The sequence below is a fragment of the Gymnoscopelus braueri genome, assembly GCF_963280865.1.
Source record: "Gymnoscopelus braueri genome assembly, chromosome: 1".
In the NCBI taxonomy this organism is placed as follows: domain Eukaryota; kingdom Metazoa; phylum Chordata; class Actinopteri; order Myctophiformes; family Myctophidae; genus Gymnoscopelus; species Gymnoscopelus braueri.
In genome coordinates this window covers 23820210-23832902 of record NC_137603.1, presented here as the reverse complement: position 1 = coordinate 23832902, position 12693 = coordinate 23820210, and positions in this window count along the sequence as shown.

The following is a 12693-nucleotide window of genomic DNA, read 5'->3' as shown; positions in this document are numbered from 1 at the left end:
AACCACAAATCCCCATATTTATGTCTCTTTGAATAAGGAGTAAGTGGTTGAATAAAATAGTTATATAGTAAAATTGTGTTTATTTTTTATCTGGCAAAAAGTTATGTTTTTCAAATTGACCAGAGCATTTTACACTTTTCAACTTTCCATAATCGGTACTGACATCGGACCCAAAAAACTGGCATCGGTCAGAGCGTGTGGTACACCACATGGCTGTGTGCAAGGCCCACCAACACTCAAGAGACTTTGGGCTTGTTTTTCTGTAAAGTCGCTTGTAAATATTGGTAATTGCGGATTGTGTTTTTTGGGGCTTGTATTTTTTAGCTTCCTTCCTCATGTTGTTTAAACCAGTGGTTCTCAAACATTTTCATGTCAAGGACCTGTGTGTGTGTGTGTGTGAGATCATCATGCGGCCTAGCCGCTTCTTTTGGGCTTGTTTTCATAGACCTGTCTGCTTGTTTCTCTCACAAAATGTGGCAAAACTGATTCCAAGCGGTTGTAGGACAAGTATGCCAAGTATGATGGCAGCTTGAATACCAGAGAGGGGGGGTCAAGAGGTGTTAAAAATCCCACCCCCCTGTCAGAAGGGCCTAAAATAGCCCAGGTCCTTCACACCCCCTGAGGAGGGGGGCAGTAATTAACTCCTACACCGTCCCACCCGGACCCCGCTTGCTGCAGCCATAAACGCTCCACATATCTATTTGTGGAATATGGAGAGGTTTATTCAGGATGGGCTCCAACACTATCGGGTAGCCTAGCTACTGTAGCATGTCAGACAGTGAGTGTTATTGAGGAAACATTATCATCACTATCGGGCAGAAACCTTGTATCTCTATACTGTATTTCAACTCTTTATGTTTTTCCCCCCCCCCGTAAAATTAATGCCTGACTTCTTTGTGCAAGAGTGTTGCACAAAAGTAGCAAATATATAGCCAACCAAAAGCTCACAACGTGTCTGCGTTGTGAGCTTGTAGATCAGCTATTTTCGCAACTTTTGAAACATTTTAAAAGTGAAAGTGGGTGTCTGTGGGTTTTATAAATATTGATGAACCAATGAAAAGTATTAACAAGAGCTTGTGACTAACTACATTGGATCCTAGAACACTTCTTCAATGTCCTGTAAAGTAACGGTTCTGAACTTACAAGGTTTCCACCCGACAGCAACCATATGTAACAGCATGAAGCAGACTGATATAGACAAGAAGACAACTGTCATATACCAGCTGTTCCCAAATATAGGGCTTGGAAGTAAATAAGTAAATACCTATATTTATGATATTTATGATATCTACTATGATATCCCCCCCCCCAAAAAAAAAAAGAAAAGAAAACCCAACATTTTCATAAAGTAAAAAAATATATTTTTAATAAATTCTTAAAAATAAAACACAGAAAAAAAAAACGCTCACAATGAACTGAACATCTGAACTTGTAGATCTACTATTTTCAGTCTTTAAAAAATAAATAAAGCTAGTTCTCCACCGCGCCGACGTCGTCCGCAGAAGGTGTTGGATAGAGTCTGTTGCCGACAAACTGTTGTAGATGAAGCCGTGCCGTCGGTTCGGGACTTCTGGGATCGCATTAAATCGCTTACAAATCAAAGCAGTAGAAATGCTCTGTGTATTTCATTTTGGTCCAAACTGAGGACTGCAGGCTCCAGTACCAGTATTGCCAGATTCTGTGAGTGAAACAAGCCCTATTACATCAGCTATTTTCAAAGATAATCTTGAAAGTAAGCCCAAATAAGCAACTACACTTCAGAAACAAGCCCAAACAAAAGCAACCCGCAACTATGAATATTTACAAGCGACTTTACAGGAAAACAAGCCCAAAGTCGCTTAGAATAAGCAGACCCTGCAAACCAGCGCTGCAGACTACTGCCGCCTCCTGGTGTGGAGAGTTATATCTGATTTCCTCTAACGCATGAGCTCAACAATGTGCTGTCGGCCGACAGTTTGTGCAGAACTTTTGCCAACAGTTTGAAGTAGTCTGTTTGGTGGAGAGTCACCTTTAAGTGAGGGGCTTTTCAGCTTGGGTCTGGAGCTGAGTTTGTGGACCCCTGCCCTATAGAGTGTAGCAGTTTGGATTTGGAGGTTAAAAAAGGTTTTCTCCATAGAACTAGCCTGGCTCCAGCCCCTGAATCGCTATAGAGCGTGCCAAAAATCCTGAAGGGGGCGTCAACAAGTGTCTTTTGGTAGCGGCGGACATCTTTGAGGGGTTCTCTCACAGAGGGGTTCTCTCACAGATGCCAGGTTCTGTGAGAGAAACAAGCAACCAGCGTCATCGCGTTCTGCACGAACACGGTAGCTCATCCGCGACATTCAGCGCATGTTTGAGTATCATGAGACTTTTCATCGGTTATAATAGACGATTTTCACTCTTACACACGGCTCCCATTATGCCAATGGAGGGGGTCGCCAGACTGGACGACAGGGGATTCTCTGGAATAACTCAACGGCCCTTTCTATGTTGGTGAGTGATTAGCGACACATCAAAGATAACACTTAAAATGACCGGATCTCTCCTTTAACATTGCCCAATGCCACACCCAATGCCACGCCCCCCGTGGTGATGACACATTGGCACGCTCTATTCACCTGTTTCCTAGGCTGTGTGATTTCCACTTCCTGTCGATTTCATTGGATATCATCGGTCATCTGACCAGTTTCATTGGATTTCATTGGATCAAATCGACAGGAAGTGGAAAACACACAGCCTAGGAAACAGGTGAATAGCCAGTCGCATTCAGGGTCTGGTGAAGATGTAGAAGGGCGGGGTTTCTCGGTTGAAAGGGTTACCCGGCGGCCCGGCCCGATTGGGATAATCCGGTATGAACCAATCGCTAAAGAGAGCCACTTTGGCCACACCCCCATCTCAGAAAACGGGTGCACTGAGAGGGCTTTCAGACTGAATAATGTTATAATGGAGAGAAACGCAATGAAAATTCAGGCTGAGTGTCAGGCTACCATAGAACAGCTGTTCCCAACCTGTTCTGGATCAGGGCCCACTTATTATTTGGCCCACACCAAATATTGTCTATGGAGAAAATGAAAGGGATTTTTACTTCTGACTGACCCACAGCTTTCCAATAAAGCTCCGGCACCGGTGACAAACAGGCCACCGCTACGCTCTATCTACTGTAGCATGTGAGGCAGTGACTGTTAGTCAGTGAACCATAATTGCAACAGCAAGAAGCCAGGCGGATCATATATAGACAAGCCATGATACAGCCTTCAAATATTCCTCCAGGCGTCAGCCTGTTATAGGGTTAGTGTTTCTGTTCATTTTGTTTTGTTTATTTAAATTATGGTGTATTAGGTGTGGCTCTGTTAATCACCACAGGGTGGATCACTCTAGTAATAGTATACACAGCAATGGGTGATTGGTGCCATATGCACAATTTGGGAGAGCCAATGCTGTGTATGCTGTACATGCTGTGCCAGGGCGGTGTTCAATGTCTGTTCTTGTGAGTCATTTATTGTTTATCTTTATGGATTTGAATGCAAAGAAACATCTATCTGTCTGATTTCAACCTGCAAGGTGTTTAAATAAATGGATTGTCAAAATCAAAGTGATTATAATTTGTATTACATATTATACTGTTTAGGTTCTTGGTTTACATGATCCTCGATTACTGAGGCATTACACTGTCTCTATGCATTTGATGTATGAGTTTACCTTGCTTACTGTAAATCGCTCTGGATAAAGAGCATCTGCTAAATGCCTAAATTGTAAATTAAGAGCTCTGGACATTGTTTTTATTGTGCACTCGTCAGTCTAAAGTTGACCCAGTTGACCCTCAGTCATGTTGGGTTTCTGTCAAGGTTTCTCCTGTAATTAAGAGAGGAAAAGACAAGGGGCCAGCTTCTCCATAATGATGTGTGCCTGTTAACCTCGTGTTCATACAGTCTGTCAGTCTACATTGTGTTGCTGTCAACGAGGGACACTTATCACAGGTTCATGTGTCTTATCCGGCTGCTACTCCCTCCTATAGACTGCTACCGTCTCCCAGCTAATGTGTTTTTATATGTTCCTATTTACATGAGGGAAGTGCTTCCATGTCTGTAAAGGAAATCCTCATTACGAGGCCTTGGACGGCGGCCATGACCCCTCGAGTTTCCTTGAAAGCGCTGTTTCTAATCAGTGCGAACAGGAGCAACCCGGAGCACCGTATTGTTCTGGTGGTGGTGGCACCTTGTTTCTTTCACAGCCTCCACCGTAAGAATCTAGAGGGTTCATTTACGTACACTCTCTCTGAGTTAAAGGAACACTCGTGAGTTTAGTGTGTGACCATTTTCACTGCAGTGGTGGAGGGAGTAGTAACATTTTTTTAAGTAAAAGTAGCAATACTACAATATATAAATACTCTGTTACAAAAAAAGGCCTGTATTCAAAAATGTTCAGTACTTGAGTAAAAGTGCAAAAGTACTGGCATCAAAATATACTTACTATACCAAAGTAAAAGTACTCACATTTTTCAAAATGTGTCCAGGTTTTTCTAAAATAACCGATCTACAAGCTCACAGCGTGGATCTAAGGATCTAATCTATATATTGTAGATAAACTATTTTTGAAAGCCGAAGTGGTTAGTGTATGTTTTATTATAATCTAAACATGCAAAGTAACTACTGTAGTAACTAAAGCTGTAAAATAATTGTAGTGGAGTAAAAAGTAAAGTAGAGTCAAAGTATTTGTATAGTACTCAAGTAAATGTACTTTCCACCACTGCTCACTGTAGAAAAAGAAAAAGAGAGACACTTTTCCCCCCTCTTCTTTCCCAGATCCTACTCGAGTCCATGGAGTCTTTGGAGATTTAAGCTGCAGCTGCTAATGAGAAATGGCTGCTCTTCAGGTCTGAGCGTGTTTGTAGATTCGTTTGACCACTAGAGACACGGGGGGCGACGAAGTTCAAAGCAATTACCCACATTACACACAAAGTTAACAATGACTGGGGCTGAGGGCCATTCTCTCTCTGCAAACCACCAGTGCAGAGAAAAGAGGACACCTTCTTTTCTGAAGCCTGTTTCATTCATACCTCAGAATCAGAACCAGCTTTATTGTCACATCATCAGGTTTACAGGTGTAAAGATGTGGGTGGAAATATTATGATATTTGTTTCTTTCGTACGGGCTCCAATCATTTGTCGTTTTCAGGAAAGGGAGTAGGAATAGAGATTATATAAAGGAGCAAGGAAAAAGTAGGTCAAATTAAGAAATGTTCCTGATATTGAGTAGAGTGAAAATGATATATTTAGCTATATAGCAAGGTATGATATGAAGTTAGATGCAGATGCATCAATAGAACGGTTAACTGATAGGACATGCGTACATAGGCCTTATGTGTAACGTGCAGGTGAGACATAAAAAATGTGTCCACATAGAGGATAGTGATCCACCCAAGGGAGAGTAATACAACAAAAAAGTATCCAGTGTGGCAGGTCAGCCTGGCGACAGGCACCAGGCGGTGTTCAGGTTATTGTTGCTGCAGGCAGAACCTAGTATCTCCAAAGTTAGTAAATGAATGCCTTACTTCACGTTGTGAGCTTGTAGATCGGCGATTTTCAATATTTTCATTTTAAAATAGTGATGAAAACGGTTTTGGATATATGAGGTTTTCACCCGACAGCGCGACGATATGAATTAAGAATGAGAGGTGGCATGGCATAATGTTGCTGGTAAGAGACACTGCAGAGCCGATCAGATATGGAAGTGACAACATGTCCCCTCTTTCAAGTCAAATGAAAGATGAACACTGAGCCATCGTGCCATGTCCAGGGGAAAGGATAACTGTCGCACACGTGTGCAAACAAGATATCCCACATCAATAAAATATGACAAAAAAACTTAGGAACTTCGTTCACTTTTGGCTCATTATCCAAACAAGTCTTGGAAGAAGCGGGAGGTGCTTTATTGGAAAGCTGTGGGCAGCTTTTAAGCCTGATTTTTGCTTACAGTTGCTGGCCGGTGAAGTGTCGTACGTGTGCAGAAAATAGCTAATCTATAAGCTGACAACTTGTTGCAGTATGAGGCGTTGTCAACTTGTAGATATTTGCGGCAGACGACACGATGCTGAGCCAAGTATTACTCAGGCTTTAACATTTGATGCAAAAGCAGTGATGGAAGACGTAGGCCTAGAGTACTCAGATTTATTTTACTTAGTTGTATATACTTAATTAATTAACTTAAACTAAAGAGAAAGGAGAACTCACTGAAGTGGTGGGTGTCTATACATGGTGGACAAAGTACTCAACTCCAGTACTTGAGTCAAAGTTTACTGCAGTGGCCCGAACAGTTGGCGTAACCATCAGAGTTTCCTGAAATCAATATCAATATAGTTTATGAAAATAGCCGATTTACAAGCTCACAATGAGTCAAAAGTACAATATTTGTCTTTGTGTATGTGGTGTAGGTATCCAAAGTACAGACAGAAAATGCACTTAAGTACAAGTACTCAAGTAAATGCACTTTGTTACCGTCCACCACTGGTGTCTATATATACAGCCAGGGTACAAAGCTTTGACAGAAAGCCAGTGATTTGGTGGATGGAGAGCTGTAAGCTGTGCACCTGTTAGGGTTTTCTTCCTCCTTTGAAGGAACATTTTGAGAGCCTGAGGTGACTTGGCTGACACACAGGCTCCGTCTCTGTTTGATGTAGGCCTACTGTAGGCAGGTCTCTGCTGACTGCATGGGGGAAGTCCACCCACCTGTGTATCGCTCGCCTCTGTCAGGTAGAAACCTTGTATGTCCAAAACTGTTACTTTTCAAGAAATAGAAAAAAAGAACCTGTGTTCCAATGGAGAGTTATTATTTAGTCACAAGCTCTTGTTAAAACTCTTCTCTTCTTTGGTTCAATATTAATAAAAACTCACACACGTTTAACGCCCTTGGCTTTCACTTAAAACATCTTCAAAAATAGCAAAAATAGACCCAAAAAAAGACACGTTGTGAATTTGTAGATCATCTTTTCTTGCTACTTTTGTGTGACATTGTAGTATGACATAGGTATCAAGTTACCAAAAAACATTAAAAGTTGAAATATGGAGATACAAGGTTTCTGCCCCACGGTAAGCATCTACTGTACCTTATCGAAAACTTTCTCTCCCCCTCAATTCAAAGTGTTTCTTTTTTCTTTTTTAGAGCCTCTTGACATACAGCAATGGATGAGTCTTTGGCAGCAGATGAGGTGGGGTTCAGAGACTTATTTTAGGAACAAAGGTTTGGGGAAAAAACATTTCAAACAAAGGTTAAACACAGGGAACATGATACCTCTTGATCTTGATCTCTCTCTCTATCTGTCGATCAGACATCATAAATATTATGGGGCTTTTATTTTTCAATGTGAGAGACTTCTAGAGGCCAAACTTGATCCCCTGTACCATGCTGCATTGAGATTCACAACAAACTTAACTCACCTTTCAGGACTCATCATGGCACTTTGTACGCTGCAGTTGGTTGGTCTTCATTAACATCTCGCAGGCTTATATATTCATCGACAAAGCTATTCTTGGTGATCTCCTTTCCTACATATTCTCCAAATTTGAATCGGTTAGGAACAGCCTAAACCTCAGATCAAATGCTTGGCTACGTTACGTTGTACGTTCATCTTCATTCATCTGAGGGGGGTAAAAAATGTCTCTCTTTTTTTTGTCCCTGGTCGTGGAAAGACCTGCAGACCTGACTCAAATTGGCCTCGCTAATTTCCTTGAGAAGTATTAAAATGATCACCGTAGATGACCTCACCAACACTTGCACTTGCTTGGGTGTTTAGCCTCTTTGTGGGTCTACATTGTTGTACATGTTGTACATTTTGTGTATTTCTACTTTAAGGATTATTAGCTTTTTTTGTCGCTAAAGTGTATTGCTTTGGAGATAATTTAGGTATTTGCTGTGTATCATGGATGTCCTATTGTTGTTTGTATTGTAGTGTAGTGTATGTATGCAAAGATGTGTAATTTTATTCTGCCTCTTGGCCAGTTCACACTTGAAAAAGAGACTCAGTCTCAATGTCTCAATGTGTTTTTACTTTTTACTGGTTAAATTAAGGTTAAATAAATTGAGCCAAAAGTTTTTACTTAAGTAAAAGTATCAATACTGCAATGTAGAAACACTCTGTTACAAGTAAAAGTCTGGTTATCAAAATTTACTTGAGTAAAAGTACAAAAGTATTGGCATCATATGCAGAATGTCCTGTTTCGCAAGTTGAAAATAGCAGATCGCAAGCTCACAAGGCGTCGCATTGCGATGCGAGTAGAAATAGAGTAGAAGTATTGAAAATAGGAAATACTCCAGTAAAGTAAAAGTACCTCAAAATTGTACTTACCGTAAGTACAGTACTTGAGTAAATGTACACTTGTTACTTTCCACCATTGGCTGGGAAACAGATAAGATTACTCCAGGCAGGAACGTTTAGCTCAAGAAACCCTTGTTTGTTATTCCGGGCAAGAGAGAACTTACAGTACTGCTCTTGTTCAGCATTTTGACACATCAGTCCTGACATGAATCAAAAGTTATTGCTCTAAAAGAAATGTATCTTGTCTATAAATGAGTACCAACAGGCTTCAGTTAAATGTTATGCATCTGTTGTTCTGCAAATCTGCATGTCATTTCCAGTTATTTCCTGGTTATACTGAAAGCACATAATAAAACAGCCTGTGACCCAAAATCAAATGAATATCTCCCCCACAGCCAAACTTACATTATGAATTAACCACTTAAGGCAAATAGCCGATCTCCAAGCTCAAATTTTTGAAAACCTATTGCAACTTGCAACCCATAAAAATTGGTCCACAACCCAGAGCAGGGTTTGGGAAACAGTGTACTACACTGTTTACCAAGGTAAATTAGCTGAGCTGTCACTATAGGTGGTCGTAAGATGAGTGCGTAGAGAGGTCATCAGCAGGTCAAAAATCAAGAGGGTGACTCACTCCTACAAGCGTGCGTGCGTGCGTGCGTGCGTGCGTGCGTGCGTGCGTGCGTGCGTGCGTGCGTGCGTGCGTGCGTGCGTGCGTGCGTGCGTGCGTGCGTGCGTGTGTGCGTCTGTGTCACTCTGTGTGTGTGTCTGTGTGTGTGTGTGTGCGTGCGTGTGTGTGTGTGTGTGCGTGTGTGTGTGTGTGTGTGTGCGTAGTAGTAGTAGTAGTAGGCAGACAGGCAACAGGCCTAATATTGTCAGTCTATAGGTCAAAAGATGATTACACCCCCAGAGCATCCTGCTATTTCCAACCAGCGAGTCACTTTAACCCTGAAAGAGCGTTGTGTTCATGAATCGATGCATCAGCAGTCTTCTTGTCGCTCACATCTGCCAGCTTTCATTGCTTTCAGAGGCGTATCGGGTCATTACTCTTCTCTCTAAAGTCTTATCAAGCCATTTAAATATTCTCTTTGATGTTTCCTTTGTAGTGGCTGAGTGCATGGGGTGACTGTCACTTTGTGTGAAATGGGACTTTTGGTTGGCATCATGGACAGCCAGGGGTTAAAATGGAGAATGGGTGTCAGTGTGTTAAAACTTAAAGGAGCACTTCCCCCATTTTCATCCTTATCTTCATATAATTGGTCCTCATTATAAGATGGCACAATTTCTGTCTGCTCACTCTGCGTCACAGCCCTGTGTGGACAGTTCAGAAACCTGCCAAATACAATGGGGGGTAGAGGTTCTTCTTTGGCCCGCTGGGACTGTGCATGCAAAGTTTCACGGCAAGATTAGCTGCTCAAAGTCAGACAGACAAACAGACTCAGACTCACAGACAGACTCACGGAGCGGCCTGGCGGAGAAAACAACACAGGATAGAATTACATGTACATTTAGAAATAGACGATACCTTGGTAAACCTTACCTTGACCCGTAAGGGTTCACTTTTGGCCCCTGGTCACTTGTGTCTCGTAGCTCAGTGGTTCTCAACCTCTGGGCCGGGGCCCACTGGGCCCACTGGGCCGTGATCCAGAAAAGGTTGAGAACCACTGTCGTAGCTGCTGTCCCACAAACTAATCTTAGGCTCATGGGTGGCCGCGCCTTTCCTGTCACAGCCAGTGGTGGAAATTAACCAAGTACACCTGTCACGTCAACTTTCGCAATACTTGTCCCACCCCCACACTGAGACATGCCTTTTTGATCATAGTAACATGTTTGCTTAGCAGTTGTGGAAAATAACTCAGTACATTTGCTCCAGTACAGTACAATAAGTAAAACATTTACGTACTGTATTTGAGTAGTTCCATTTTTCGATACATTATAGTACGTACTTCTACGTACTTCTACTCCTCAGAGGCAAATATTGTACCTTTTAATTATTTTTATTTAAAAAAAATTAGAGTAGCCAAAGAAATTTGACCCCCTTTTTCTCCCCAATTTGGTCGTTATGCTCCCACCGGGCAACCCGCCCAACACTCCCCGCTGGCAGGTGCCGCCCCAGTCCGTAGTCAGGAGTACATGCAATGACCAATATTCGCACAGACGCCCGGCAAAGCCGGTTGTACTTTTTATCGCTACAATTATTTTACAGCTTTAGTTACTTGTTACTTTCCAGGTTTAAATTATCATTACAAATCATGCAGTACATTAACCAATTAAGTCGTATTTTATGCTTCGGCTATTCGAAAACAGCTAATCTACAAGCACACAACACGTCATGGTGCGACACACTGTGAGATTGTACAATTGTACAATTTTCTTTTTTCTTTAGTACTTTTTACTTTAGTGCTGTGAGCATTTTGATGCCAATACTTTTGTACTTTTACCCAAGTCAAATGTTGAATACAGGACTTGTAACAGAGTATAATGTGGTATTGAAACTTTTTTTTCTTCCACCACTGGTCACAGCCCCTAGACTGTGGAACAGCATTTCTCTCCCTGTCAGATCTGCACCCACTGTTGAATCCTTTAAGTCCCTCCAGGCTCAACACTCTGTTTTACTTGCTAGCCTTTAATTCCTCTTGATGTGGCTGATCTTACCATTGGTTGTTTTTATTGCTTTTACTGTTTATTTATATTCTGACTCTGATTATTGCTGATTGCCTATTATGCCTTGAGCTGTATGTCCTATTGTTTATGTCAGTGATTACTGTATATGTGATTTTGTACAGTACTTTGTTCAACAAAGGTTGTTTTTAAATGTGCTTTATAAATAAATACATCTGACGACTTGACTTGGTTACCTTTTGTTGCTGTCGGTAAGAAACCTCCTATGTACATATTTTCTTCGTAAATTAATGCTATTTCATCATTCTACAGTGCCACACAAAAGTAGCAAAAATAGCCAATCTACAAACTCATGATTGCACTTTTGAATCATTATTTTAAGTGAAGGTGAACGTGGTTAATTGTAGTTTAAGTATTAACAAGAGCTTGTGACTAAATAATAACAGTGGATCCATTGGAACACAGGTTCTTTTTTCCATTTCCTGAAAAGTAACCGTTTTGGACATAGAAGGTTCCCACCAGACAGCGACAATATGTACACTCCGGAGAGTTAAAATGACGCTACGGATTTTACAGTGCGGTACACCCCCATGTTTTCCAAATGATTCCCAAATGATTCCCAAATCCCATGGTTGAAATGTAGCCCTGCTACATTGTTTGTACAAACCCAGCGAAATGGCCTTTTAAAGCCCACAGTAACAACAAACGTGTGTTTGAAGCACGCTCCTCTTCTCTGTGCACAGTCTGTGTGATGTGATTTAATGTGAACCCAGAGTTACCTTCAAATCAAGCCCAGATGTTCATCTTATGTCTGTCAGCTGTGGACAGATGTTACATAACACTGAATACATGCATTACTAACTACATATTATTACTATTCAGGAAGAAGTACTCCGATTTGTTACTCAAGTAAAAGTAGAAATACAACAACAAAAGGCCTGTCTTTTTTTTTGTCTTTTCTATTTCTGACCTCAAAATATACGTGAAATGTGCCAAAGCAAAAGTACATTTGTCAACCCTTGGCTGTTTAAAAAAAGTACAAAATAGGGCTGATTAATTACTGAATAAAGTATCAAAAAAGTTAAGTAAAAGAACCTCAAAATTGCACGTACTGTAAGTACAAACTTGCTATTACCAAAAAGGCATGTCTCAGTGCGGGCGGGACATGTGTTGCAAAAGTTGCAACAGGTGTTTATCTGTCATTCCACCACAAAGCCCTTCATAGAATTTAACCAGCAATCCATGAGTCTGATGTCCAGTTCCCATGAAGAGAGGCAACCGAACTGTTAACACCTAGGATTTGAACCCCATTCTCCCGTGTGGGAAACCAAACATCTAGCAGTCAAGCAAGAGGGAATGTATGGGCTTCAGGCAGTACTATCACCTACAGTACTTAGTAGTGCCCGACACGACACCAGGGTCCAGTGGTGGAAAGTAACTAAGTACATTTACTTAAGTACTGTACTTAAGTACAATTTTGAGGTATTTGTACTTTACTTGAGTATTTCCAATTTCCAATACTTTTACGTCTACTCCACTACATCTCAGAGGCAAATATTGTACTTTTACTCCACTACAATTATTTGAAAACTTTAGTTACTTGTTACTTTTCAGATTTAATTTATGATATTATGAAACACACATTAACCACTTTAGCCCTATTTTATACATAGGCTATTTGAAAATAGCCGATCTACAAGCTCACAACGCGTCGCATCGCGACGCGTTGTGAGCTTGTAGATCTGCTATTTTCAAACATTTTAGTACTTTTACTTTTGGTAC